This window comes from Scyliorhinus canicula, chromosome 14 (assembly GCF_902713615.1).
Source record: "Scyliorhinus canicula chromosome 14, sScyCan1.1, whole genome shotgun sequence".
Taxonomy (NCBI): Eukaryota; Metazoa; Chordata; class Chondrichthyes; order Carcharhiniformes; family Scyliorhinidae; genus Scyliorhinus; species Scyliorhinus canicula.
Genome location: NC_052159.1, coordinates 85,874,871 through 85,902,366, shown reverse-complemented (window position 1 = coordinate 85,902,366; position 27,496 = coordinate 85,874,871).

Genomic DNA, 27,496 nt, shown 5'->3' with positions numbered 1-27,496 from the left:
CCTGCCTATAAATATATGTTGCTTCTACCACCTGCAAATGAATGAGATTGACTGATTATCTTAAATTGATTGTTAGTGTAGCTATTAGCACATTCAGATTGTTCAACGAGTGCTGCCCAATTGCAGAATCACATATAACAATGAACAGATACATTGTTAAATATAGAGCATTTCTTGACTGTTCCCTCTGACCTGAAAATGTTTAGAGAATGGATAACTATACATTGTACACTAAAACTGACTAATTAATACAAAGTGTACGTTTTGTAGCTCTTTAGTCCTTCTTTTAGTTTGTTGCTAAGCGAGCTTAATAACAATAAGTTGCACATACATGTACAAAAATGTGCTTCTGTTTTGTAATACTATGTAATATGTATCATAGAAACTACAGTGCAGAAGGAGGCCATTTGGCCCATTGGATCTGCACCGGCCCTTGTGAAGAGCACCATACTTAAGCCCACGCCTCCACCTGATCCCTGTAACCTCACCTAACCTTTTGGAAACTAAGGGGCAATTTAGCATGGCCAATCCACCTAACCTGCACATCTTTAGACTGTGGGAGGAAACCGAAGCACCCGGAGGAAGCCCACGCACACACGGGGAGAAAGTGAAAACTCCACACAGTCATGCGAGGCCAGAATTGAACTGGGGACCCTTGAGCTGTGATGCAGCAGTGCTAACCACTGTGCCACCGTGCTGTAGATGAGGTAATAAAAAGACACATGTTTAAAGGATGGGGTGACCACTATGTCCAGAAAAGTAAACCCCGATGGGGACCACTTGAAAGGAAAAGTGGGAAAGTGGGGAGGTCTCCCACTGATCCCACTCAATGGCATAGCCTCAGACTTTCTAAAATTAATTTTGTAGCCAAAGAAAAGGCTAAATCTATCCATCACGTCAATAATGACGGAGAATTAAAATCTTTTTTCTCTTAATAGGATGATATGTGCCCCGTACATTCCAGGAGCAAATTTTTAATGTAGGTACCATCATTGCTCAATCAGCCAGATAAAATATAGGTTCAGATTTTCACACCACGTTTGGGCAAGCATCAAAACATGCCGTCCCCATTTACAGTCATGCAATGGCATCTTATGTACAATACAACATTTTTTTTTCAGTTAACAGACCTGCCCGTATCATTGCACTTATCAATTCTTTAACCCCAAAACGAACAAAATACAAAAAGATTAATGACGCCACCAATTCGAAGGGGAAATGCCTCAACACAGGTGAGAACCAGTAGGGCTAACCCGACAGCCATTCCTTTGTTACATTCAGGAGACAAACTCCTCAGAAAAGAGGAGAAAAGACAATCCAGAATGAGAATGGGCCCTAAATACCCCTCCTGCATTTTGACCCCCACCCATGAAGACGTAAACCTCTCACCCACGTCCCAGCAGTGGGACTATTCGTATTTATCATGATTAAATGGGCAAGATTCAGCAATCCCAGTGCGCCCAGCACAGATCCATGTACAATAGGTGAATCGCGTGCGAATCCCAAATCAGGCTCCCGCCAGGCCAATTGCGAGTCACCCGACCAGATAGTCAGCGGAAAACTGAGCAGCAAATATGTGCACAATTTGCGGGGGAGGTGTATAAATAATAAAAGGGTAATTATATTAGGTGATTTCAATTTTTCCAACATTAATTAGAATAGTCATAGTGTTAAGGGCTTAGATGGAGTGAAGTTTTTAAAATGTATACAGGAGAACGTTTTAGGTCAGTATGTAGCAGGTGTATGTAGGGGGTGTTCAAAAAGAAATGGGGAGGGTACAGACTAAACATGTTTCCTCTCGGATGATACGAAGGAGTAACAAGCCCAGAGAACCATGGATGGCCTAAGATATTCAGGATTCGATGAGAAGGAACAGAGAGGCTTTTAGCAAGTACATGGGGAGCACATCAGTGAAGGCATTAGTGGAGTAAAAAACGTCAAGGATGGAACTTAAGAAATCAATTAGGAGAGCAAAGAAGGTATATGAGAAAGCTCTCGCTGGTAAAAGTAGGGAAAAATCCCAAAAATGTGCAGGTTGGGTGGATTGGCCATGAAAAATTGCCCTTAGTGTCCAAATTCTATGATTAACCTAGGACAAAAGTTCGGCACAACATCATGGGCCGAAGGGCCTGTTCTGTGCTGTATTTCTCTATCTATTCTATATGTATATTAATGGGAAGAGGATAACCAGTGAAAGAGTAGGGCCCATTAGGACCAAGGGGACAATCTGAATGGAGCCACAGGACATTGGTGGGGTGTTGAATGAATATTTCATATCCATCTTAACCCAAGAGAATGAGGATGTAGTTATGAAACTCAGGGAGAGAGACTGTGATGTTATTGAGCAAATTGACAAAGGGCGTGACAAGGTATTGGAGGTGATGGCAGGCTTAAAAGTGAACAAATTTCCAGGTCCGAATGAATTGTGTCCCAGGCTGCTATGGAAGGCGAGGGAGGAGATTGCAATGGCTCTAACCAAATTTTTAATTCCTTTCTGGCCACAGAGGAGGTCCCAAAGGACTGGAGAACAGCTAATGTGATTCAACTATTTAAGATGGGTTGTAGAGATAAACCAGAGAACTACAGACCAGTGAGCCTCACGTCAGTGGTGGGAAAACTATTGGGAGAAAATTCTGAAGGACAGAATCTATCTCCACTTGGAGAGGCAAGGTTTGATCGGGGATAGTCAACATGGCTTTGTCAGAGGGAGGTCATGCCTAAAAAACTTGATTGAATCTTTTGAGGAGCTGACTAGGTGTGTAGATGAGGGTAGTGCAGTTGTGTCATTTATATGGACTTTAGCAAAGTCTTTGACAAGTTCCCACATGGGAAATTTATAAAGAAGGCAAATGCACATGGGATACAGGGTAATTTAATAAGATGGATTCAAAATTCGCTCAGTTGTAGGAGACAGAGGGTGATGACAGATAGCTGCTTTCATGATTGGAAGCTAGTGTCCAGTGGCATACCACAGCGATCTGTGCTGGGTTCCCTATTGTTTGTCATTTATATAAACAAAATAGATGACTATGTGGGGGTTAGGATCAGTAAATTTGTGAATGACACAAAGATTGGCCGGGTGGTTAACAGTGAGATTGAGTTTCTTGGATTACAGAAAGATATAGACTGGATGGTCAAACGGGCAGATAAGTGGCAGATGAAATTTAACCCTGAAATGTGTGAGGTGATACACTTTGGAACGTGAAATTTGAGAAGGAAGTATTCAATGAACGTCATGACAGTGGGGAGTTCTGAGGAACAAAGGAACCTTGGTGTGTTTGTCCATAGATCTCTGAAGGCAGGAGGGTAGGTTAATAGGATGGTCGAAAAGGCATACGGGGCACTTGCCTTTATCAAGCGAGGCATAGATTATGAAAGCAGGGATGCCATGTTGGTGTTATACAGAACTTTGGTGTGACTACAGCTGGAGTACTGTGAGTAATGCTGGGCCACATTATAGGAAGGATGTGATTGCACTGGAGCGGGTGCAGAGAAGATTCACCAGGATGTTGACTGGGATGGAACATTTAAGTTACGAAGAGAGGTTGGATAGGCTTGGGTTGTTTTCACTGGAGCAGAGAAGCCTGAGGGGTGATCTGATCAAGGTATAAAAGAGTATGAGGGGCATGGGCAGTGTGGATAGGGAGCAGTCGTTCTCCTTAGCTGAAGGGCAGGAGGTTTAGGGGGATTTGAAGAAAACATTTTTACCCAGAGAGTGGTGACAGTCTGGAATGCACTGCCTGGGAGGGTGGTAGAGGTGGATTAGCTCACATCCTTTAAAAAGTACCTGGATGAGCACTTGGCATGTCATAACATTCAAGGATATGGGCCAAGTGCTGGCAAATGGGATTAGGTAGGTAGGTCAGGTGTTTTTCATGCGTCGGTGAAGACCCGATGGGCCGAAGGGCCACTCTTGCACTGTATTTTCTGTGATTCTGTGACTCCCTCCGCCTGTGCGACATGGATCTCACCCTCACCGGGCTCATCCTCGCCAACAGGAAACCACAAAATGCAGTCTTAGCAGACAGAAGTCCCAAGACCAAAAATAAATGGCAAAGTATTTTATTGCAGAAAATACGGAGGCTGGGGATTGAGGGTGATTTAGAGATGTGGATCAGAAATTGGCTAGTTGAAAGAAGACAGAGGGTGGTGGTTGATGGGAAATGTTCAGAATGGAGTTCAGTTACGAGTGGCGTACCACAAGGATCTGTTCTGGGGCCGTTGCTGTTTGTCATTTTTATAAATGACCTAGAGGAGGGCGCAGAAGGATGGGTGAGTAAATTTGCAGACGACACTAAAGTCGGTGGAGTTGTAGACAGTGCGGAAGGATGTTGCAGGTTAGAGAGGGACATAGATAAGCTGCAGAGCTGGGCTGAGGGATGGCAAATGGAGTTTAATGTGGAGAAATGTGAGGTGATTCACTTTGGAAAGAATAACAGGAATGCGGAATATTTGGCTAATGGTAAAATTCTTGGTAGTGTGGATGAGCAGAGGGATCTCGGTGTCCACGTGCATAGATCCCTGAAAGTTGCCACCCAGGTTGATAGGGTTGTGAAGAAGGCCTATGGTGTGATGGCCTTTATTGGTAGAGGGATTGAGTTCCGGAGCCATGAGGTCATGTTGCAGTTGTATAAAACTCTAGTACGGCCGCATTTGGAGTATTGCGTACAGTTCTGGTCGCCTCATTATAGGAAGGACGTGGAAGCTTTGGAACGGGTGCAGAGGAGATTTACCAGGATGTTGCCTGGTATGGAGGGAAAATCTTATGAGGAAAGGCTGATGGACTTGAGGTTGTTTTCGTTAGAGAGAAGAAGGTTAAGAGGTGACTTAATAGAGGCATACAAAATGATCAGAGGATTAGATAGGGTGCACAGTGAGAGCCTGCTCCCGCGGATGGAGGTGGCTAGCACGAGGGGACATAGCCTTAAATTGAGGGGCAATAGATATAGGACAGAGGTCAGAGGTGGGTTTTTTACGCAAAGAGTGGTGAGGCCGTGGAATGCCCTACCTGCAACAGTAGTGAACTCGCCAACATTGAGGGCATTTAAAAGTTTATTGGATAAGCATATGGATGATAAGGGCATAGTGTAGGTTAGATGGCCTTTAGTTTTTTCCATGTCGGTGCAACATTGAGGGCCGAAAGGCCTGTACTGCGCTGTATCGTTCTATGTTCTATGTTCTAAAGTGCGGTTGGATAGCGGGATGTTTCTCAGTGCTGCAGCCACCGAGGAACACCCCGCTAAATGTACCCAACAACAGATTTTAACTTCAGTCAACTGAATTGCACCTATAAAGCAGAGTATCATCATAAAGTATGGCTAGGAAAAAGAAAAGATGCATATCTATCACGTAGCATCACTATCATACCATCTACATAAGCACCCCTTGGCTAGAGGTAAGGTAAATTTGCCATAGTCCTAGATGACCATAGGCTCCATTTCCCCTTTGAGGGGGAGAAAAGATTAGTGGTGATTTAACTTGAGGATCACCACACCTTAGATGAGGGATAAGGTTAATAAGGCAGACGTTCATGAATAACCTCAGCCAGTACGAGAATTGAACCTGTGCTGCTGGCCTTGCTCTGCATCACGAACCAGCTGTCTAGCCAAGTGAGCTAAACCAGCTAGGAGGAGTGCAGCGAAGGGTGTTTTCCATTCAAAATAATGAGATTCTTAAGGATAAAGCATTCAATATAATGCTTTGCTGATGACACATCCCTGCTAACATGATAAATAGCAACGTACGATCAGACGAGAAGCATTATAACAGGGATAGACTCCAGATTTTATAATGAGCTCCAGATTATTCCTCCAAGCTCTTCCCTTCCATGGAGTTCACATAAGCCAAGGCCTTAGCCAGGTTGTCAAGTGTCATTATCGAGTTGTCAGATACTACTTTCAATATCACAGGCCAAAGCAGGGCATAATTCACCCGACCAGCCTGGAGTTGTTTTCTCCTTCTGCTGCGTCACCGCCAAGAAACCTTAGAAGAAAGAGACCCTCGCCCCATCATAGAGCAGGCCTTACCAGGCCTCGCCATCTCCAATACTCTCTGACAATCTCCAAAGTTATGAAAATGTGTAATTAAGGGCTGGGGGACATTGATTGTCCCAAGGTTTAATTTGATGTGCCCTTTCCAACCTAATACGCCCAGCTTTTGTATGCAGTTTAAGAAAAGGTGGCAGCCAGCTCTCAAAGAATTAAATAGGGAGCTTACCTTCCACTCCTTCTGAAAAATCGATGAGCCAGACCTGGCCTCGGACCTCCAGGTCCTCCACAATTTCAAACATACCACAAACCTGGTTTTCCAAGGGCCGAGAAAGTGCATTTTCAACAGCCTGGATTTGCTCCTCCTTTGCATCAAGCCTTTTATTAGTATTCTGCAGCTCAGTCTCGTGAGCACTAATATTCTGTGCCAGCAAGCCGAGCTTATTGCCAATGACTTTAATGATGTTCACAGTCATCATCTGCAATGCCTTTGAGTGTGTGGGAATAAGAGCATTAGGTTGCCATATCGAGGAGTCAGCTCCACCCCCATGTAATCCAACAGTTCCCTTTTATCAACAATTGTTTTAGGATTTCTCGGCATTTTCTTGACACCACTTAGCCAGAAATCCTCCAGGGACATTCTATGGAGTATTCACTCTTGGATTAGTTAGTATGTGCCACATGAACAGGACAAATAAAAGGATTAATAGATAAGTAGTGCCGGAGCACTATTGCTACTATTTCTGTACCTGCATCACGTGATACCCCATAATGATATTTAATGTGATGAAACATTTCCCCAGAGGTGTTCTTATCAAATTGATACTTGCAAAACCTCTATTGAGCTACCTCTACTTATAATTTGTATGTGTATACTAATCCAGGAGGTACGAAGAGGAAGGTTTAAACAGATTTAGTTGGAACTCAAAAGTAAAGCCTGTGATGAATGTAAGAAATTGTTACATATTATATTTTATTGTAGTAATGTCATTAAAAACTCTGGTTTCAAACACATACAAGCAGTATGTCTGCTAAAGCTGTGATTAAGGAGTCATAAAGGTGAGATGATCATTGATTTTCATCATTTACTTACTTACAGAGAGCTGGCTAATGGAATATGGTTTATGTTCCCTGGGATTTAGATAATTAATGAGGGATGGTGTTTAGTCCTGGCTATGCAGGCCATAGGAAATCTTAGTGTAATACAGATGATGTAAGTAATGGGAGGAGCTAGTTTGGTCTGGCTTTGACAGTTTGGCTGCAGCATTTGAATCTGACAAGACAGATGGCTTTTCAGGTTGTTCCTGAAAGGGTTTTTCTCCAAAGATCTGCACAGAGATCAGCAAGTAACCCTGATTGCTAACTTTATTAATGAGTGGATTTTGAACTATATTGCATTGCTTTATTGGAATATATTAGTGGCAGGTGTAGCTAGTGCGATAAAGATTTCCCTTAAATTTAAGAACTGTTAGGGCAGCACGGTGGCCTAGTGGTTAGCACAACCGCCTCACGGCGCTGAGGTCCCAGTTCGATCCCGGCTCTGGGTCACTGTCCGTGTGGAGTTTGCACATTATCCCCGTGTCTGCGTGGGTTTCGCCCCCACAACCCAAAAATGTGCAGAGTAAGTGGATTGGCCACGCTAAATTGCCCCTTAATTGGAAAAAATAATTGGCTAATCTAAATTTATAAAAAAAAATTAAAAATTTAAGAACTGTTGAACTGATAATTGTAAAGTTATTTATTTGATGTTAACGTGGTTAATTTTGTGTTTTAAATTAAAGTTTGTTTTGACATAAAAGGCACTTATTGACTAGAGTCATCCCTCCTGGGATGAAGTATCCTTTCCTCCAAATTTTACAAATTGCAAATTGTTTGGAGTTCTCGTCCAGTATCCTAACAATAATCGGGGTCTGGTATCCTAACAAGCCACATCTGTGGCATACAACACAAATGTTGGAACTAATAGAACTCCCAGTCTGGGTCTGGGTGGATTTAAAGGGCTTGCTAACAAGCCCCAGCTAGGCGGGCCTCCCATTACCATGGGAACTCGTACTCCAGGAGCCCAATGGAGAGATTGATGTGATTCCCTGTGGCCCTCACCACATCCCTACCAATCTGTGCCCCCCCTCCCCCTCCCCCTCCCTCCCCCCCCCTCCCCTCCCCCCCCCCCTCCCCCCCCCCTCCCCCCCTCCCCCCCCTCCCCCCCCCTCCCCCCTCCCCCCCCTCCCCCTCCCCCCCCCCTCCCCCCCCTCCCCCTCCCCCTCCCCCCCCTCCCCCCCCTCCCCCCCCTCCCCCTCCCCTCCCCCCCCTCCCCTCCCCCCCCCTCCCCCTCCCCCTCCCCCCCCCTCCCCCTCCCCCCCCCCCTGTCCAGATTCCCGTTCCCCCTCACTCTCAAGATGATGAGGCCTCCTTTGCCTCTTTGCACACAGACTTGTGTCCACCATCAGCAGAGCTGGATCTGGTGGCGTGAAGCGGGTGGGGGAATGTCACTTCCTAGACACCTGGCGAAGGACCACTGATGGGGGCTTTTCCTCAAAATTGATTGCTGACTGTGTATCAGCTCCCTCAGTCTCCATGTCAGAGCCTGAGTTTTTATCTTCTTGGGAGATGACATTTGGGTTTAACATGGGTTGAGTCCCCTGCCTGGAGATGGTTTCAAAGGATGTTGAGAGCATGGTCTGCCTGGAGTAGTTTCCGCAGTAGAGGGTTTCCTGCCACCGAGCCAATATGGTTTTGAGCGAGATGGTGGTCTGTTTTTTCATGTTTTAATGTTTGGGCTGCCTGTTCGGTTAGGCCGTTGGAAGATGGGTGGTATGTCACCGTTCGCATGTATTTCATTCGGTTAGATTTTGAGATGCCTGAGATTCCCCATTGGTCAAGGAGGTCCCGTTGTCAGATACAAGGATGTCTGGTATCCCATGGGTACAAAATGACTGCTAGAGTTTCTCTATGGTGGTGCTGGAAGTCGTGGAGGACACCCGATGCATGTCCATCCATTTAGAATGGGCATCGAAGAATGAAAACATTGACCCCATGTATGGCACGGCAAAGTCCATCTGTACCTGAACCCAAGGTCTCCCTGACTATTCCCATGGGTGCAGATAGACCAACGGTGGGAGCTTCTTATTTTCCTGACACAAAATTGATTATGTGAGATCTTCGACGGTCCTCGAAGGAATACTCAGAACCCATGGTGAGATAATGGAGGATATATTTCTCATAATAGTTGCTGAGGCCTAGGAACAACTTCAATTCCATCATGTTTTGTGGGTTGGTGCTCCTTTATGGCCTTCTACACGGTGCAGGCTGTCTTTACCGACATGGTATCAGGCGTGTGTTACCTCGCCCGACTGAAACACGCACTTTTCCCATTTGAGGCAGATACTCGCATCGGAAAATCACCGAAGAACTTCCGCCAAGTTTGCCAGATGTTCTTTTTTGATGGCTCCTGTGATTAACACATCATCCAGGTCACAGCCACCTTAGGCAGCCTTTGAAGGACATTTTCCATAACATGCTAGAGAGGGCCCCCTTCTCGGCATTTTCCAGGGATTGCCCTCACACCAGCGAGACACTGAAAGGCAGACAGGTGTATTCGTATAATCCCTTATAGGTGTTGATGGTGACATATTTTCTGGATGCCGTATTGAGCTCCAGCTGCAGTGTGCATGGCTCAGGTCCAGATTGGTAAACATGTGGCCTCCAGCCAGTTTTCCATACAGGTCTTTGATACACAGCATGGGGTACTGATGAAGGTGGAAAGCTCTGTTGACATTTCATTCATAGTTTCCGCAAAGGCGGATCAACTTGTTGGGCTTTAGTACCTGGACTACTGGTGCAGCCCATTCTGCAAATTGCACTGAGTGTATGATGCCAAGGCTGTCCAGCTGCCCAAGTTCAGCATTTACATTGTTGAGAAAGGCACAGGATCAGTCACGTTCTGAAGTACTTAAGTCAGGTTTCCTGGTCTATGTAGATTTTTGCCCTTGTTCCGTAGATTTTGCCAAGGTCTTCCTGAAATACCTCAGGATATTTCCCAATGACTTTGCAAAGGCCGCCAGTTTGCATTTTGAAAATTTGCAGCCAGTCCGAACGGATTTATGGCAGCCAGTCTCTGCCCGGGACACTGGGTCCCTGTCCTTGGACAACTATGAGGGAGAGACTGAGCGTGTGCTGCCCATGGGTGATTGGGGTCACTGTAGTTCCTGCGATTCATAGAGGCCCGCAAGTGTATGTAGCCAGCCTGTCCTTGGTGTCTCACAGGCCCAGAGGCATGGTGGCCTCTCAAAGGTGCCTGAAGGTCTGTTCTCCTATAATGGAGATAGCAGCTCCTGTGTCCATTTCCATTTCCAAGGGGTGGCTGTTGACTTGGTGTATAATTTTGATTGGTGGAACTTTGGGATTAGTGATCCAGTTCAGATGCATGCTCTTCCTGTTGGGGCTGGTGGATTTGTAAGACCCAGGCCTGGGGTGACTTTGGCTTCCAGCCTGGGTGATATCTGTACTGATTTATCTGGCAGTCGTGCCTTTGGCGTATCCTTTGGCCACAGGTACATACTCTAGCCAACTGTTACAGCTTCCCTAATATTTCTGGTGATAGCACAATTGCTTCACATCTCCAGGGTCCCAGGTTCGATTCCGGCTTGGGTCACTGTCTGTGCAGAGTCTGCACATCCTCCCCGTGTCTGCGTGGGTTTCCTCCGGGTGCTCCGGTTTCCTCCCACAGTCCAAAGATGTGCAGGTTAGGTGGATTGGCCATGATAAATTGCCCTTAGTGTCCAAAATTGCCCTTAGTGTTGGGTGGGGTTACTGGGTTATGGGGATAGGGTGGAGGTGTTGACCATGGGTAGGGTGCTCTTTCCAAGAGCCGGTGCAGACTCGATGGGCCGAATGGCCTCCTTCTGCACTGTAAATTCTATGATAATCTATGATATCCTTGCGTGCCATTGCTGAGTGGTGAACAGGTAGTGGTGGGCCACCAAGATGCTTTCTATGGGAGCTATTTTTTCTATGTATCGTTCAGCATTGAGCACTCAGCAGTACATTGAACCTTGACGTTCCGGGGCCCCTTATCAGCATTTTCTCGGGACAGCCCTCATTCTATGGCTCTTTTATGGTCTAGAGCGGGTGCTGCAGGGAGTTTTCTTTGTGCCACGATGTTTATCCCACATACTAGTTGGTCCTGTAGCATCTCTGGCAGAGAAAGGGCAGCACGGCGGCGCAGAGGGTTAGCCCTGCTGCCTCACGGCGCCGAGGTCCCAGGTTCGATCCTGGCTCTGGGTCACTGTCCGTGTGGAGTTTGCACATTCTCCCTGTGTTTGCGTGGGTTTTGCCCCCACAACCCAAAGATGTGCAGGGTAGGTGGATTGGCCACACTAAATTGCCCCTTAATTGGGGAAAATTAATTGGGTACTCTCAATTTATATATTAAAAAAAATCTCTGGCAGAGATGACCCATACTCACATTGATCCGCTAATTTCCTTTCCATTACGGGTTCTCCAGGGTTACTTCCAGCAGTATTAAAGTGGATTACCAATGGTCTTGGGTCATCATGGTTTGCCATTAATTTTACCAGTTCATTAAAGATTTTTGAGTCCAGGACTGCTGGATAATTCAAACTCTTAATGATGTTGAACCTCAGGACTCCACAAGCAGTCAGAAGGATTACCTTTTGTAAGTGCCAATCCTCCACTCCCACGGCATTTTTTCGAGTTTCCCAAATAGTGCCATTTCTAGGTTCTCTTCATATGTTTCCTTACCAGAGTTTTTGTTTTAAGCACAGCTGTCCAGAATCCCGTTCTTGCTCCTTGTCGCCTGTGTACTAATCCAGGAACCACCAAGAGGGAGGTTTAAACGGATTTATTCTGAACTCAAATTAAAATGATCTATAACACAAGTGTCCCAGCCCGGGACTAACCAGTCCGGGTCTGGAACAGCATTTGAAGTGCTCCGTAACGTGTCCCAGCTGGGTGGGCCTCCACCCGTTACCATGGGAACTCGTACTCCACGAGCCCCACACAAAGATAGATAAGTGATTTCCATGTGGCCCTCGTGAGGGTTATCACAGTACGTATGCTGAGTAAAACTGTACAAACTGGTCACTTAATTTGGTGATTGGTAAAAGACAGAGCTTCAGGAAAATCCATCAAGTGCTATCACTGCTCTGGATTTAGCCATTACAATGCGTAACGACCCAGCAGTACACCAATTCCTACAACAACCAGTGACTGTATGCATGTGTCTAAATGAAAGGTTAATTTGTGTTGATAATTACAGAGTTCAAATAATTACAGAGCTAATCAATCTGCAGCAAGCAAGAAGAACATGCAGAGGGCTCAATAGGGGTCAGCGATCATATATGGAATTTTAGCTTTCAGTGCACTTTAAACAAAATAAATCTGAGTCTCCCTGTCACAAAGAATGTAAAAAAAGTCTGTTTTTATAACGGTTAATTAAGTAAGTAAGAAAGGATACCAGCACCGGAACAGGAGTAGCTTTGTCAGCTTGCAATCAAATGAACAGATTTTGGAAGTGAAAGAAATGAGCAAGGCAGATATTCCAAAGCACAATGGAGTTAGCACACATTATATGGTACTGACCCTTGGACATTCACTGAGAAACCAGATGGTACGACACAATAAATATCATTGAGAAGAGCTCCAGCTTCAGATGGAAAAACATATATTACCAGTGGATACTTAGAATAACAAACATAGAAATTTGAAGCGTGCTACCATTAATACAATGTGAAAGAGGAATTATGTTCAAAACTATTTTTGTGGAAACAAGGACAACAAAAATAAATGTCAACCTCGAATTCAGTTTGTAATGTGAGCACTGTGTATTAATATATGCATGTCGTAGACCGAGGGAAAGGTGGAGGGGGCGGCCATTTTTTTGTGGACGCAAGTGGTTTGGAGAGCAGATAGTTGGATGGACCGTAGATTAGGGGATGATGGTGGACCTTAGCAGAGGGGGGGACCTGGATGACCCCCGGTGTGGAATGTCCAAGGACTAATTGGGACGGTTAAAAAGTCACGGGTATTCGCGCATTTAAAAAGTCTAAAGACAGATGTGGTTTTCCTGCAGGGACTGCATTTACGGCAAAGGACCAGATGTGATTAAGGAGAGGGTGGGTTGGGCAAACTTTCTACTCAGGGATTGACTCAAAGGCAAGGGGGGTTGCGACCCTCTTTTGTAAAAAGATGACATTTGTAGTGTCGAGGGAGGTGCAAGACCCGGGAGGTAGGTTCGTAATGGTGAGTGGGGAGTTGACAGGGACGCTGGTGATTCTGGTCAATGTGTAAGCACCCAACTGGGGCAATGTGGATTTTATTAAGAAACTGTTAGCAACCATTCCGGATTTGGACTCCCATAAGCTGATTATAGGGGAAGATTTTAATTGTGTGCTGGACCTGAAGATGGGCAGGTTGAGGGCCAAGTCGATGGTTCGGACAGCGATGGCAAGGGAGTTAGGGTGTTTATGGGATAGGTAGGGGGCATTGATCTGTGGACATTTAGGCACCCCGGAAAGAGGGAATATACACCCTTTTTCTCCAAGGTTCATCTGATGTACTCCTGAATAGATGTTTTTGTGGTGAGGAAGGAGGTGGTGGCAGGGGTGATAGTGGTGGAGTATGGAGGCATAGTCATTTCCGGCCATGCGCCGCACTACGTAGATGTGAGGCTTGAGGCACAAAGACTGGGTGGAGATTTGATTTGGGGTTACTCACGGATAAAAAGTCTTGTGATAAGATGCGATTGGCCATAAAGAAATATGTGAAATTTGGGGCGGCATGTGCGCAGTGGTTAGCACTGGTACTGTGGCGCTGAGGACTCGTGCTCGAATCCCGGCCCTGGGTCACTGTCCGTGTGGAGTTTGCACATTCTCCCCGTGTCTGCGTGGGTTTCACCCCCACAACCCAAAGATGTGCAGGATAGGTGAATTGGCCACGCTAAAGTGCCCCTTAATTGGAAAAAAATAATAATAATTGGGTACTCCAGGGACTGGTTTAGCATACTGGGCTAAATAGCTGGCTTTTAAAGCAGACCAAGGCAGGCCAGCAGCATGGTTCAATTCCCGTACCAGCCTCCCTGAACAGGCACCAGAATGTGGTGACTAGGGGCTTTTCACAGTAACATCATTTGAAGCCTTCTTGTGACAATAAGCGATTTTCATTTCATTTCATTTCTAAATTTATATTAAAAAAAGAAGTATGTGAAATTTAATCAGAATGGGCAGCCATGTTTTGGGAGGCATTGAAGGTGGTGGTTCAGGGAGGTGTTTGTTTTAAGGCCCATAGGGATCATGTGGAGAGGGAGAAGGGGTGGAGGTTGCTGGATGGTCCCGTGAAGGTGAACTACAGGTATTCGGCAGCCCCGACCAGGGACCTTCTGGTGGAGAGGATGGAATTGCAGGGGTAGTTTCACAACTGACAACGGGAATGGCAGAGAGTCAGCTTTGTAGGGTTAGGGGTGCCCAGTATGAGTACAGCGAGAAAGCTATTCAGTTGAGACATTAGGTGGTGGCGTGGGAAATAGTGGTAGTAAGGACGGCAGGGGTGGTGGTGATGGCACCAGAGTGAAAAAATGAGGCATTTGAGACTTTTATTGGGCAGTGTATAGGTCTGTGCCTGAGGGGGATGGATTAGGGACAATTTTGGGGGGCTTCTTAGCTGGGTTGGAGTTCCAGGAGGTGGGGGAGGAGAAGCAGCAAGTATTGTAGAAGCCACTGGGATAGCAGGAGATAGCGAAGTGGGTGGGGTCGATGCAGTTGGGGAACGTGCCTGGACAGATTGGTTTCCCGGTTGATTTTTATTGAATGTTTTTGGAGGAATTGGCCCCGTACCTGCCGACTATCTTTAATGAGGCACTGGAGAGGGAGGAGTTTTCAGGTATATTGTCACAGGCCTCTATTTCTTTGATTCTAAAGAAGGATAAGGCTCCACAGCATTGTGGGCCATACAAGCCCATTTCGCTGCTAAATACTGATCTTAGATTAGGATAAATGGTTGGCACAACATCATGGGCCGATGGGCCTGTACTGTGCTGTACTGTTCTGTGTTCTATGAAGATATTGGCAAAGTTTCTGGCAAGGCGATTGGAGGGGTGCGTGCCGGAGACAGTATCAGAAGACCAGATGAGGGTTCGTGAAGAGGCGGCAGCTGTCCTGCAATATCAGGAGGCTATTGAACCTGGTCATGACCCCATCGGGTAGAAGGGTGCAGAAGTGTTAGTGTCAATGGACATGAAGAAGGCCTTTGACCAATTTGAATAGCGATATTTGTCTGACGCCTTGCAGAGGTTTGGATTTGGTCCGACATTTGTGACATAGGTACGCTTGTTCTACGCATCTCCCATGTTGAGTATGCAAACGAACGGGATGGATTTGAAGTACTTTAGGCTGCAGAGGGGAACGAGGCAGAGGTGCTTTGTCACCACTATTGTTTGCATTGACAATAGAGCCTTTGGTGATTGCACTCCAGGCATCAGGGGAGTGGCAGGGGATTGTGAGATTGTGGGGATTGTGTGTCGTTATATAAGGGGCTGGTTTAGCTCACCAGGCTAAATCACTGGCTTTTAAAGCAGACCAAGCAGGCCAGCAGCACGGTTCGATTCCCGTACCAGCCTCCCCGGACAGGCGCCGGAATGTGGCGACTAGGGGTTTTTCACAGTAGCTTCATTGAAGCCTACTCGTGACAATAAGCGATTTTCATTTCATTTCATATGCTGATGACTTACTGCTGTATGATGTGGACCCGTTGGAGAGTATGGGAAGATTAATGAACTTACTGGAGAAATTTGGGGCCTCTCTGGGTAAAAATTGAATGTGGGAATGAGTGAGGTCTTCCCAGTGAATAACTTGGGGAGGAGCACAAATCTTGGGGCTTTGCCATTTAGGGTTGCTAAGGTTAGGTTCTGATATTTCAGGATTCAGGTTGTGCATGATTGGGTAATGATGCACAGGCGGAACTTAATGGGATTGATGGAGGGAGTTTTATTTTTTGTTTTTATAAATTTAGAGTACCCAATTATTTTTTCCAATTAAGGGGCAATTTAGCATGGCCAATCCACCTAACCTGCACATCTTTGGGTTGTGGGGGTGAGACCCACGCAGACACGGGGAGAACGTGCAAACTCCACACAGACAGTGACCCAGGGCCTGGATTCGAACCCGGGTCCTCAGCACCGTAGGCAGCAATGCTAACCACTGTGCCACCGTGCTGATGGAGGGAGTTATGGGAAAATCTGAGGAGATGGGATGTCTTGTCTTTGTCAATGGCAGGGAGAGTTTAGATCGTTAAGATGAATGTGTTGCATGGCAGCACGGTGGCGCAGTGGGTTAGCCTCACTGCGCCGAGGTCCCAGGTTCGATCCTGGCTCTGGGTCACTGTCTGTATGGAGTTTGTACATTCTCCCCGTGTCTGCATGGGTATCGCCCCCACAACACAAAGATGTGCAGTGTAGGTGGATTGGCCATGCTAAAATGCCCCTTAATTGAAAAAAATTAATTGGGTACTCTAAATTCATTTAAAAAAAGATGAATATGTTGCCTAGATTCCTGTTTATCTTCTAGTATCTCCCAATTTTTCTCCCTAAGGCCATTTTTCCATCTTTGTGTAGGTAGGCAAGCAGGGCCCTTATTCGAGGGAAAGGAGAGTGGGGGGGGTCAGGGTTCGCACTGTAGTGATCTGCATTGCTGTGTGTATGTAAAGGGTTAATATACAGAAGTAACAACTAGATAACCACTAGGTGGCAGCACTAGATATGGGTAAAAAAGATAAACTCAAGGAAAGTTCCCGCTTCTTCGTGTGACCAGAGGTAAAGAGAGATAGCTTAGTGCGCAGGTGCAGTTAATCATCGGAATATATATTTAGTCTTGCTAATTTAATCTATATTTATAGTTATTGAAGAGAGAACAAATTCATAGTTAAATTGTTATCGTTACTCAATAAACAGTATTTGCTTTATTTGAAGACTTTGAGTGTTACAGAACATCACGCATATGACCATTCTGGCAGAAAGCAAATGCGTAACAAGATATAACACAACGTAATATAACAAGCACTTCTAAATCTGCTGCACTGCTGCTAGGCAGCTAGTGTGGACAAGATGAGACAATGGTGTGCGCGGGGGGAGGGGGGGGGGGGGTCATATTGGGTGCGAGTCAAGGAGGACTCATATAGGGGTTTGAGTTAAAGGGATATGGTAACCACCCAGCTCCTATTTGCCCCAGGAAAATACACTAATAGCTCGGTGGTCAGGTCATCGATAAAGTTTTGGAATCAGTCATGGAAGCAATTTAAGTTGGAGCAGGGGTCAGTACTGACCCCATAGTGCAAGAATCATGGGTTTGTGCACAGACGGATGGACACGATGTATGAGAGGTGACAAAGGACAAGGGTATCGCAGGTGAGGGATCTATCTTTGGTGGAACAGTTTGCAGATTTGGCCGGACTTCAGGAGAAGTTTGAGTTATCCAAGGGGAGTGAGTTCCGATACTTACAGGTTCAGGATTACGCGCGGAAGGAGCTAATCACTTTCCCCCAAATACATTATTGGAGAAGTTGTTAGCATCAGATATGTGGGGGAAAGGCAGATTGGTGATATTTATGGGTGGTTGGGAAAGAAAGAGTCGGCGTTAGTGGAAAGGCTCAAGGGCAAGTGGGAAGAAGAGATATGGAAAGAGATATTGCGCCAGGTTAATGCAACGCCCTCAAGTACGCGATGAGTCTTATTCAATTCAAAGTGGTGCATAGGTACAAATGAAATGGGCCCGGATGCAGGAGTTCTTTCCTGGGGTGGAGGATTACTGTGAGAAGTGTGCGTGGGGGCCAGTGAACCATGTCCGTATGTTTTGGGAGTGTGAGGAACTGGAGGGCTTTTGTGAAGTGGTGTTCAAGTCTCTGTCAGATATAATGGGGTTTGATGTAGCATCATGCCTCTTGGCGGTGATTTTTAGAATCTCAGAGCTGCCGGGACTGCAGGAAGGGAGAGGGGCCGATGTGGCAACCTTCACCTTCCTGATTGTCCAGTGAAGAATTTTGCTGAACTGGCATTTGGCAATGTCACCGATGATAGAGGCGTGTTTGGGGGACCTGCACGAATCTTTGCGCCTGGAGAAGGTCAAGTTCGCCCTACGGGGAAACGGAGGGAGTCTATGCGCGGTGGCACCCATTCCTATCCATGTTCAAGGATGCGTTTGTTGCCGGGTGGGGGAGGGGGAAAAGAAGCAGCCTGGAGTGGCTACTTGTAATTAAAGCACCATTTGTTTTGGCCCTCCATGATTCCTCCCGTCAGATCTTGACAACGCACGACACAAAAACTGGCGACAAGGCTTCGAACTGCACTTGCTAGCCACACAGGGAAAATAAATTCATGAAAGTCGGAAATCAAGACTTCGAAAAAAATCTCTTGCATGTTCTCTAGACAGAGCGGGCAAGATGGACGTGAGTAGCGATCCTCTGCAGGGCAATTATAGAACTAGGGTAGTTTCTAAAAAAGGAGGCTGAAAGTTGGGCTGTTGCCATGTTTAAAGAGGAAAAGCAAGGTAGATGCTGCAAGCAAGTTGTAAAGTGTGCATGCGGGGAACCTCCATTCGGAAGAAAATCCATCTGATGAGGAAAGGACATTTACAATAACATGGGATCCATGAAGGAAAGCCGTGGAGGACAGAAAGTGGTGACCATAATTTACTACAACTTTGCCTTTCGCCCATTATCACCTTGCCTCCCTTAGGATTACAATGCACACTTGTAGCTCTTCATCAAGCATATTCTCCTTGGAAAACCTGTCATGTGACCGCTAGTGACTAGTTTTTACGTGTCCGGCATTACTGGTACTATCATCTCTTGAAAAATGTATTCGAAAATAATGTGGAATGTGAACAATAGAAATTCACATCCCACATCAACAGACTAATTAGCATGCCCACTGTATTGAAAAATAAATCACAGAGGAATATAATCCACGATTAAATGTATTTTTAACCTCTTTACCCAATTAACTTTGCTGAATTCTAATTCTCACTGGGGCGTTACGGAGATATGAAATCTGCCCCTTGGGTGTTTGCAATGTATCCTCCATAACACTGAGCTAATTACTGTGCACCGGAATACAATTCCAGATGCTGATTATCAACAGATTTTAATTCAGAATTTCTGCTTGATAATGTGATTCATCTCTATAATGGTTATATTGGTCGCCATAAAAAAACATTACTTTCTTTTAGAAAGTCCAAACAGAATTGGGCAGCCCTAAGGTGAGAGCATAGAGATGGAGAATCATTATATCCCAACTAGATAGAACCGTCCCTAAACCAGCTCAAGTTTCTAAAAGTACAGACATGAGGAAAAGTTAGGATGTTGAGCCAATATAATTTGATGGTTCCTGATAATTAAGATAATCCTAAGGAATGAAGGTTGCTGCTTAAAAATTTTAATGAGATCTTATTGTTCCCTGTTCCTACACTTGCGGCGATGTAGAGAATCTGTATGCAAAAAAGGTTCAATTATTTTAATCCATCTTTTTAAAAAATGTTGTACCTTTAGCATTCACATTTTAAAATATAATGAACTATTTTTAACAATCTTAAACCATACTTCAGTCGCAGATCTGAAGGGATTCACTAGCTCCATTACAATCCATGAAACTCCAGTACAGCATTCAAAATATAACAGCCTTCATTTTTAAAAACTAATCTCTGCTATGAGGCAGCTGGAGGAAGGTCGACATGATAAGTAACTCGCAATTGATGTTATTTAAAACCCATTGGATATTGTTCTTTTCCCCCCGTTTTGTTGAAGATGATCAGTTTGCAGGTTCATGCAATCCCCCAGTGTTTTACACAGGTAGCTGTTTTTTATTTGACTGTTAGCATTAGGAGATGTAAGGTAGGACCTGCACTCCAGGTTTGCCGGTAGCCCCTGCCGGCTAGCTCCGCCCACAAGGAGCCGTATAAATATGCATGACCTCCTCCTGATCAGCCATTTCGCCAGCTGGAGCAGGAGGCCACGCATCTGACTGTAATAAAGCCACAGTTGTACCAATCTGAGGCTTTTGTGCAATTGATCGTGCATCAGTTAAGTTATGTCATTACCTTAAGTTCATCTTCCAGTAAGCGTTACTAGATAGCTAACAGGAGCTGGATGAGTTACTCTTGCCTCATTGGACACACACCATACGTTCCTTAATCCTGATACATACAAGACATTGTTGTACGCCTATCTTCATTGTTGCTGAGATCAAATAGCCCATTGCAAGGCGAGGATCAAAACTGGAATTGTCCTGATCTTTATGATGCAAGACTGCACCACAAAGGATGGTGACACAGTGGTTAGCACTGCTGCTTCACAACACCAGGGACCCAGGTTCAATTCCAGCCTTGGGTCTGTGGATGGAAAGTTTGCACTTTCTAATCGTGTCTGCGTGGGTTTTCTCCGGGTGCCCCAGTTTCCTCCCACAATCCAAAGATATGCAGGTGAAGTGGATCGACCATGCTAAAATTGCCCCTTAGTGTCCAAATGGTTAATGGGGTTATGGGGATGGGCGTGGGATTGGGTCTAGATAGGGTGCTCCTTCAGAGGGTCAGTGCAAACTTGATGGGCCGAATGGCCTCCTTCTGCACTGTAAGTATTCTATGATTCTAAAGTCCATTTCACAATCAAGCCATTAATTCTTTGGAGGATTTGACATTTTTTTTATATTGTAAATACATAAGTTGTGTAATCAGCATTTGCATGTTGAAAACATTAAAACTTCTCCAAATCTGATCGTCAGTTATAGGGAATATGGGATTTGATTGTTCGCTTTCTCAGTCACACATGTAATATTAATCATTAAATATAAGATTCAGGTAATCTAGTAGCAAGTGAATGAACTGTTTCAGAGTGTTTCAGGAGTGATTCAAATTAATTGAATTTGAGGATGGATGAATTAGAAGTAAGATGGTATCAGGAACATTCAAAGCAGAGAACTGAGACTGTGTATCTGAAAACCCGACATCTGTTTTTTTGAGATTGTTGTTGTGATCTTTGAAGTATTTCAATCATAACTTTGCTGTTCAAGGTAGAAGATATAAATAATAGATAAACCTCCGGATTGCAATGAAGTGCAATGGTTGACCCAATTTAAAAGACTTTCAACATATTAATTCAGTCATGAATATCTTCAGCCATACAGTTTTATCTATAATTTTGTAGCCTGCAACTGTGCATATTTTATTTATTCATTAAACGCGTGGGTATTCATTAGCTATGTAGCTGTCTTTTGATTTTTATACACTGATATCCAGGGGGAATGTTAAAACCCAAGAACAGGTGCTTTGGGGTTGGATGGGTAGTGATAATCAGAATAAATTGCAGCCCATCAGGAATTCAGCTCCATTTCTGGGTTTGACAAAGTGTTTTTGATATGTGTGCAACTTGCTCAGTGTGACCAATAGTGCAGGCGAGTTGACAATCAACACGACATCCAACCTCAATTACAGGAGGGCTTGAAATAAATGTAACATTCCTGTGCATTTCATACCTCCAGCACATGTTTCCCGGGAGCTCAAGAAACGCGTCAGTGAAACAGAGATAAGTTTCAGCTGCAGTTCGTGCAGCTCTTCTGAGAGGGTGTCCAATCTCTACAATAAAGGCTCAAATGCCAACACAGCTGGTTTGTCAGTTCCCTCCGGCAAAAGCTTAGCAGAGAGTTCTTTACAGCATATGACCTTTGGGAAGTTGAGAACCTGTCAAAGAATACCAACTGAGGTAGGGGGGCAAATAGGAAGTGGGAGGGTCAGAAAGGGGAATAGAGGAGGGAATTGGGACCACTGGGGAAATATATGGCTAAGGAAGGGAAGGACACTAGACTGGCTTCAGCAAGTCAAGTTTGGGATGATGGAACAAAATAACGCCCTAACAGCCACTTTGGAGGATCCCCAAACAAAGGGAAACCCCGGAGTGCGGGGCTCGCCCACATGGCGTTCACACAGTTAGCGGCCATGTTGGGTGGTCCCCGGAGAAAGGGAAATCCCAGAGCACAGGGAGCCAGCCCCTTGGTGAGAATGGTGACCTTGGCCATTTTGGATGGCCCCCAACAAAGGGAAACCATGAAGTGCAGGTACGCAGCCACCAGGTAAGTATGGTTGATCCCACAGGAAGAGGGGGTCAGAAACCCCCACCAGGATTACCACCTGGAATGTTAGGGGACTTAATGGCCCAGTGAAAAGATCCAGAATCTTTGTTCACCTGAAAAGTATGAAAGCTGACAGCCTTCCTCCAAGAAATGCAACTGAGGGAGAAGGACCAACCACGGATAAGGAAGGGCTGGGTGAGGCAGACCTACATTCCTGCTACGGGATGAGGGCAAGGGGTGTCTATTCTGATAAGCAATAGGACAGTGTTTATGGTGACTAAGAAGGAAAATGGTCCAAGGGGCATGGTACATCATGGTCAGTGGTGTCCTAGACAGGGCACCGGAGTCCTTGAAAACGTGTATACACCCAACTGGATCAACACAAAGACCATAGCAGAAATCCCTGACATAGATACACATCAACTGATTATGGGGGGGGGGGGGGGGGGGGGGGAGTTATGTTCTAGTGCTTGGCCGGATGGAAGTAGTACACTAGAGAATGTCTAGTTTGTGACTAGTTGACTGTTTATTGTTAAACAATAACCTGGGTCAGATAACAAAAAGAAATGTAACAAAATCTACTAACTACTATTATTAAATTATCTAAGAGCTACTACAAATGCAACTATCCACTAGACATAGAATTTACAGTGCAGAAGGAGGCCATTAGGCCCATCGAGTCTGCACCGGCTCTTGGAAAGAGCACCCTACCCAAGGTCAACACCTCCACCCTATCCCCATAACCCAGTAACCCCACCCAACACTAAGGGTAATTTTGGACACTTAGGGCAATTTATCATGGCCAATCCACCTAACCTGCACATCTTTGGACTGTGGGAGGAAACCGGAGTACCCGGAGGAAACCCACGCACACACGGGGAGGATGTGCAGACTCCACACAGACAGTGACCCAAGCCGGAATCGAACCTGGGACCCTGGAGTTGTGAAGCGATTGTGCTATCCACAATGCTACCGTGAATGCTACTATCATTAGACTCTCCGAAGTAACAGTGGTTGTTCTTCACTGGCACCTGCTGGTTGAAGGCCGCATCTATCAACATTTACATCATTACATGTGGATATCATCATATTCCCTTTCCTTCGGAAATAAACAGTATTTACATACATTATTGAAATTTAATATACACTATCTATGGTATGCATCACTCTTAAATTAATTACATGTTTAAAGTCCATCACAAATTCAATCTGTCTGGCTTTCTTGTGTGTCTTGTCAACTTTCTAAGCACTGGTTGAACTTGTGAGTTTGACTGGTTCTCAACTGTTGAAGATGGTTCTTGCTGTGTTTCTGTACTTTGTATATCTCCAGCTTGTTCTGTTTCTGTGTGCTGAGGTAGAATTTGTTCAGTTGTCCTGAGATTGCTTTCAACACCATCTGAGGGTTCTGAAACAGGGAACCTTCAGCAAAGCTCTCCTGTTTCTTCTCAGAACTTGCCCTTCATCAGTGACGATGATGTGTGACTGAGGACCTGATGGTTGTATTACCTTTGCACACTTCAACCATCTATTTCCATCAGGATCTTCTACCCTGACTGTGTCATCCTTTGTTAATGGTTGCAGACATCTTGTCGATCTATCATAATACCTCTTCTGCCTCCTTTTTTGAAATGTGAGCTTCTTCACAAGTTTTCAATTAGTTGGTTCCTGTGAGTGATATGGTAAGGTAATTCAGAGTTGTCGATTCATTAGCAATTGTCAAGGTGATAACCCATTAATCAATGGTACTGCTCTATAGGTAAGTAAACCGAGATATGGATCTTCCCGACTGTCCATAGCTTTTTTGAGTGGCTGCTTCACAATGTGAACACCTTTTTCAGCTTTCCCATTGGATTGCGAATAGAGAGGACTTGAAGTAATATGTCAAAAATCATAGCTCTGTGTGAACTCTGTCCATTCATGACTGCTAAAACATGGGCCATTGGCGCTCATGACAATTTGAGGTATGAGCAGAAATATCCTTGGTAGGTTTGATGACACACCTGGCTGCTGAATTGGATAGTTGTACCACTTCCAGAAAGTTAGAGAAATAGTCCATCACTAACAAATATTATTTTCCTGCCAGATAGAACAGATCCTTTACCACTTTCTGCCATGGAATCGTTATTTTGCCCATTTGCATTGGTTCTTTCTGTTGTTTGTACTGAAATTGGTGACAAGTTGCATAATTTTCTATCATTATCTGAATGTCTTGATTGATGCCTGGCCAGTTTGGCCTGTCTCTAGCTCTTCGTTTGCATTTTTCTATTCCTCAGTGCCCCTCATGAATCTTCTACAGAATCATGGATCTTAGAGATTGTGATATGACATCCTGTTTTGCCTGAGCAAAAAACAATTCTCTGCATTTACGTCTGCTCGAATGTTGTAATATTTGGAACAGATCCATGGAGGTTGGACACAAAGCTCCTGGCTGACAAGGCCAACTGCCAGAAAACATCACTGGCCATAGGCAAATACTTTACTAACAGCCAGAACGGGGAAGTCTAACCTTCCACGTTCTGGGAGGCACTGAAGGCCGTGATTAGGGGATAAATTACAGCCTATAGAGATAGGAAAGAGAGGGCTGCTAGGCAACAACTGATTGACTCCATACTGGAGGTCGACAGAAGTTATTCAGCGGCCCTGACCATAGAGCTTCTGGCAGAGAGAAAAAAAGCTCCAAATGGGCTTTAACCTGCTATCCACTAGGAAGGCAGTGAACCAAGTCTGCCGGACACGGGGGCGCAATTCTCCGACCACCACGCCAGGTGGGAGAATCGCGGGAGTGCCGGGCGATTCCCGCCATGCCGCCCTGGCACCCGCACGCGATTCTCCCACGCCCCCCTCAAAACGGTGTGCCGCGTTTCATGACAGGCCGTTTGTAGCAGGCGAGCGGCGATTCTCCGGCCCGGATGGGCCGAGCGACCTGCCCAATCCGACGGGTTCACGCCGGCGCCAATCACACCTGGTCGCTGCTGGCGTGAACAGCGCGCGAGCACTGCGTGTGCAGCCTGTGGGGGGGGGGGGCTTCCCACAGGCGGATAATAGGTTCTGGCGCTAAAATCGCGGCGGGCGTGAATTTGATGCCAAATCGCTATTCTCCGTCACCTCATCAGCGGCATCAATGCGGTCAAGAACACACGTACAATAGGCACCATTTGCATATCATTAACAGGCCTGACCCAGGGCCTCCTCGATGCTCTGCCTCCGTTGAGCTGAGTTTCCGATGGCGCGGTTAGCTTGTGCTTTTAAAAATCGTGAAACCGGTGTTGTGGCTGCTGAGGGAGAGAGAGGGGGTATGGAAAGTGTCCAACAGTGCCATAGTTTGCTGATAATTGTGCTGCTGGCCGGAGGGGGTGCGGGGCTTCTGCTAGGTCTGGGGGGGGGGGGGGGGGGGGGGGGGAGTAGCGGGGGTGGGGGTGGCCAGGAGGTGGGCTGTGGGGTCGGGGTGGATGGACACAGAACACCATTGCCGCAGCCAGCAAGGCAGCCGTGCAGCTGCTCATGCCACTAACAGCCCATTGTGAGCACGGTCTTAGAGGCGGATCCCCAGACCACCCCCATTGGGTGCCCTCTGGCCCCAATCGACTCATCAGCTGTGTGGGCGCATTCCAACCCAACCAGTGCCATCTTGTTGGCTCGGATGATTGTGTGTGGGGATTGTAATGCGTATATGCAGCTGCAGCTCGTCAGCCTCCCGAGTGTCAATCACGGACTCGGCGAATCCCGCGCCATTTTTCATTGAAATTGATTGTGTTCCACGTGGCGCCAGTCGCCAGTGCTAGCCCCTCCACAGTTACTGAATCCAGGTTCAGCACCAGTTTTGCTGTTGTGAAAGTCCACAAATTCTGCATCGGTATCAACAGGAATGGAGAATACAGTCCATTTTTCTTTACTTAACCCATTACCAATTCCTTTCGATCTGATCACCAACTCGTCTGTCATTTAACCTTTTGTATCTTTTATTCATCGCAGATCTTCCTTTTCACTTGTGGAAAACCCAAAGTTATTATTTTTCACAGTTTTGATGAAAGATTAGTGATCTGAAACGTTCACGCTGATTCTCTTTCCATAGATGTTTTCTGAGCTGATACTATTTCCAGCATCTTCTGTTTTTTATTTAAAATTTCTAGCATCCACATTTATTTTGTTTATTGTACCTGTACCTGTCATCTTGCTTACAGCAACAGATAAGTTAGCATCCAAAGCCTGCACAGCCATGTTCGTGACCTGCATAGATTCATTTGAGAATCATGTCTGAAGCTCCAAGGAGTCTCTATGTCAAACATTCTCGTAGTTACATGCGCCGCAAATCCACTCGTGGATTCTCTGATATTGGATAGACTGTGTGGCATATCTGTCAGTACATTGTATCGTTGCTGATGCACCTTACCATTCTGCTTCACGAAAATAGTTCCCAAAGTTCAACATCTATCTTCTCTAGGTTATGTTAAATAAACCTGGAGAGAAAACCCAATCAACTGCCAAACTGGACTCACCAAAGTGAGTTTCGGTAATAGTGCATCCTACTGTTCGAATTTGCTGCCCGTTCACTGAAAAGGGATGAATCTGGGGTCAGTCTTTTCCAAACAGAAGTTTATTTAACATGACCTAGAGAATACAGGCACAGGTATACTCCTACCTTTCCTACACAGTTGGAAACTGTTTTTGATGTATTTTTCTTATGTATACTTAAGAATAAATGCCCTAACCTTTCCTCAATTGGTAATATCTGCTCTCACTTCAACCAGAGCATTTCATGGTGACATGATTGCAACATTAACAGATTTCCTTCTTTCTTAAGCAAACAAAATTGCACACAAAATTTAAAAATAAACTAAAGGGAAATAAATTGTACACAGAATATAAGCCGACCTTTGAAGCCTCAAATTCCTTTCAAAAATAACTTATGTGCTGACTATAGTATTAGTGTGCATTTTGAAATGTAAAAAAGGTCATAGCGTAGGTAATTCGCATTCAACTAATGTGGCATTTTTTATTGAATGAATTAATTTGACCAGAAAAATTGTCAAAGTTGTCTTTGTCATCCAACGCAAAGAGCTCATCAAGTTCTTTCTGAGTCACTTTGGCTATGGTAACATCATAAAGATTCCACTCTGCATCAGTTGTAGTGTTTTCGGTAACAGAATCATCCCTTCACAACAAAATCATCTTCATCTCGATCTATTGAATTGGACATTCCACATTTTTTGAATAATTTGATGACTGCTTGTGCATTAATAGCATCCCACGACTTGAAAGCACAAAAAACATCAAACAGGGCAGCAGCAAGATTCCACTCCGAGTGAAGGATTTTTTCTCCATCAACCATCCATCTCCATTGGGTGTAAACAGGATCCTTGAATATCTTGTTGAGACATACGTCCAA